The sequence below is a fragment of the Miscanthus floridulus genome, chromosome 4, assembly GCF_019320115.1.
Source record: "Miscanthus floridulus cultivar M001 chromosome 4, ASM1932011v1, whole genome shotgun sequence".
Taxonomy (NCBI): domain Eukaryota; kingdom Viridiplantae; phylum Streptophyta; class Magnoliopsida; order Poales; family Poaceae; genus Miscanthus; species Miscanthus floridulus.
Window position 1 is genome coordinate 120,867,997 of NC_089583.1, and position 4,217 is coordinate 120,872,213.

Consider the following 4,217-nt stretch of genomic DNA (forward strand, 5'->3'; position numbering starts at 1 on the left):
GCGGCGCTGCTCCCCTCCCGGCCCTCCCTCTCCCAGATCCGACGGCGCCCCCCTCCCGGCCCTTCCTCTCCAGATCCGGCGCCCTGGGCGTGGTGGCGCAGCGTGGTGGCGCACGCCGTGGTGGTGGTGCGGCGTGGTGGCGCATGGCGTGGCGGCGGCCTGGGCGTGGTGGCGCACGGCGTGGTGGTGGTGCGGCGTGGCAGCGACCTGGGCATGGCGGCGGCCTGGGCGTTGTGGCGCACGGCGTGGTGGTGGTGCGGCGTGGTGGGGCATGGTGGTGGCGCGGCGAGAGGCAGGAGAAGACGACGACTTGGCTTGGTTTTTTTTTATTTTTTCTGAAAAATTGTTTGCCGAGTTTTTTTTGGGCACTCGACAAAGTTTTTGCCGAGTGCACGACAAAAAACACTCGGCAAAGTTAGTTTGCCGATAGAATTTTTACCGTGTGCCAAACTCGGTAAAAAGATTGCCGAGTGTTTTAGTGATTTTGCCGTATGCCCTAGGCACACGGCAAAGCTCCCGTTCCCCGTATAGCCATCACGTAGACAGTAGACCGCGCCGGCCGCATGCATGCATGTGTAGGATGATGTGATATATCGTCCATCATGGCTATGCACTACCGGAGACCGGCTCTTTGCCGAGTGCCAGGTGGTTTGCCGAGTGTTGTTTTTCGGGCACTCGGCAAAGACGCCTTTGCCGAGTGTTTTTTTTGACACTCGGCAAAGAGGCTCTTTGCCGAGCGTTTTTTTGACACTCGGCAAAGAGCTTCTTTGCCGAGTGTTATTTTTTTTGACACTCGGCAAAGAAAATTTCAAAGCACATTTTGAAGCAGTAAATTAATTCAAATGAAAAAGTTTTCAACTACAAAGTTGTATAACTCATCAAGATGTACAATGTTTGTTTTGGTCTTTTCTTCATACGACAAAGTGAAAATAAATTTGTTCACAAATCTAACATATCTCTCTTGTAGTTTATGAAACTACAAGAGAGAGATATAAGATTTGTGAACAATGTTAGAACGACAATGTCGGATGAACAGATGACCAAACAACCAAAATAAACTTTGTAGATCTCGAAAAAGTTATGAAACTTTGTAATTGGCAACTTTTTGATTTGAAAACATCTTGTCATGCAAAACTGCGTTTGAATTTCAAAATTTTAAAATTCGAACTTTTCAAACGACCTCGGATGAAAAAACAACCAAAATAAACTTAGTATATCTCGAAAAGTTATGAAACATTGTAGTTGACAACTTTTTGATTTGAAAACATCTTGTCATGCAAAACTGTGTTTGAATTTCAAAATTTTAAAATTCAAATTTTGTAAACGACCTCGGATGGAAAAACTTCCTAAACTAAAAGTGTAGATCTCAAAAAGTTATGAAACTTTGTAGTTTACAACTTTTTGATTTGAAAACATCTTGTCATGCAAAATTGTGTTTGAATTTAAAAATTTTAAAATTCAAATTTTGTAAACGACATCGGATGGAAAAACTTCCTAAACTAAAAGTGTAGATCTCGAAAAGTTATGAAACTTCGTAGTTTACAACTTTTTTATTTGAATTCGTTTAGGGCCTCAAATATGCAATTTACACTCGGTTTAGTATAATATATTGGGAACTAAAACGGAATCCGGACACAAGTGAGAGTGTGGTGTAGTGGTAGAGGAGGTACCTGCACAGCAGGAGGTCTCGGGGTCGAATCGCGTCGGCCGCGTAGCCATGAAATTCATGCGAAAAATGTCGTAGATGGGTGGGCGCTAGCCGATGGGGTCGTCCATCGATAAAAAAAATTCCATTTTTTGGTAAAAATTCCTATTTTTTTCGGGTTTTTTTCGGTTTCAACTTTGCTGAGTATCGGGCACTCGGCAAAGGCTTTATCGAATGTCCAATAAAAGACACTCGGTAAAGTTGGCTTTGCCGTCACTGTTTTTGACGAGTGCTGTTCGCCGAGTGTTATACTCGGTAAATCATTTGCCGAGTGTTTTATGTCTTTTGTCAAGTGTTTCGGGCACTCGACAAACTCGAGGAGTGATGATCGGATCGGAGGTGCCGTGTTTTTCTTTTCTTGTGACGTGCGAGGATTATATTATTATTATTCCTGCCGTGTGTTGATCTGAGTGCGAGTACGTAGTCAGTAGTTGTGTTTAATTTGTTCCTATCCTACCTATCGTCGGATTTATTTACTGTCCGTCCTGTCCATGATGCGTGCATGATTCTCGTTGTCGAGATCATCGTCGTCGACTGAACAAAACCTCGCTCGCCGCGTACGTCCACCACTCGGTATCGATCGAGACGTCCCTGTCATAGCAAATGAAATATACATATACACATGATGATATAGTACATACATAGTACGGAGTATAAATAAACATCATATATATGTAACCAAATAATGATCCCTAGCTTGCATTATATTGCACTAGAGGACGCACGCAAGATCACTCAGAGACACGGCCGATACTTTCCGGAGACACGCATGGAATTCCGCGACATGCGCGGATCATCGGACGCACTATATAGCTACTCGACGTACGTTCACCGTTCACGTTCGTTCAGGCGCGGTGTATATTTATATGGCAAGTCGCCACGTCCATCGCCTACGCAATAACGCATATATATATATATATATATATATATATATATATATATATATATATATATATAACTACTATCCTATAGCTGGCTGCAGAATAACTTATTCTGTAGCCACTTTGAGTTACGATAATTACTATGTTAATTTACGAGATTTACAGTAACTCCTTACTAAGTGGTTTACTATAACGTTATGGTAAATATTCCCATGTGTTATAGTAACCCAACTATCGTAAATATGTATTGACATTATGGTAAATTAGTATATAAAATTATGGTAAATAGAGGTGGCTACAGAATAACTTATTTTGTAGCCGGCTGCTGAATAGCCTCTCCCTATATATATATATATATATATATATATATATATATATATATATATATATATATATATATATATGGAAAAAAAATCTACTCCTCGGGAGTCGTTACTCCCTCCTCTAAACCACGTACCCTAAGGGTGCCGTATATATATACCTGAATATTATTTAATAATCATCGGAGGTGCACCTGGTCGGATAACTATTAACGCACAAAGCAGATCTATACGCTGTAGTGTATATGTATATATGTGCACATTACAGTTTTTAGGACGTATGCATTCATACTTGGAGTGTATATGTATATACTTTTCGCTACAAGGGAGTATGTGTACATACTATTCTATTATTTTGACAAATACATGCTGTTTTGATAAGATGGTACGTTCGTGTATATTATATATATATTATGGACCGTATAATTTGCAGACGCTGGTATGTACACATACTTGCTAGTATGCGTGCATACTTTTTGACGAGCTAGTATCAGTACATACTTCTGAAAAGAGAGTATGTATACATACTACTTTACAAAAAGATTAGAAACCTAAAGCCGCAAGTATGGAGACGACGTACTAACGCTCAAACCTGCCTCCATATATAAGCATCCCACCATAGCCCAGATCCGTTTTTCCCGGTAATTATCTGGACACAGGTCTTTTTTAATTCGCATATATACGTCCAGATTAATACGGCTGCCGTATAGCCACCGCCACCGGTCCAAACGGGTCCGCATTTCTCAGCGTGTTAACCAGCCCTGACTCGTGCTTGCTGTATATACTCTCGGTGGGAGTAACTACTCACGAGAGAATATATATATATATATATATATATATATATATAGGGAGAGGCTATTCAGTAGCCGGCTACAAAATAAGTTATTCTGTAGCCACCTTCATTTACTATAATTTTATACACTAATTTACGATAATGTTAACACATATTTACGATAGTTGGGTTACTATAACACATCGAGATATTTACCATAACGTTATAGTAAACCACTTAGTAAATTAACATAGTAATTATCGTAACTGAAAGTGGCTACAGAATAAGTTATTTTGTAGCCAACTACAGGATAGTAGTTCTATATATATATATATATATATATATATATATATATATATATATATATATATATATATATATATATATATATATATATATATATATATATATATATATATATATATATTCAGTAGCCAGCTATAAAATAAGTTATTCCGTAGCCACCTCCATTTACGATAATTTTATATACTAATTTATGATAATGTTAATACATATTTATAATAGTTGGATTACTATAA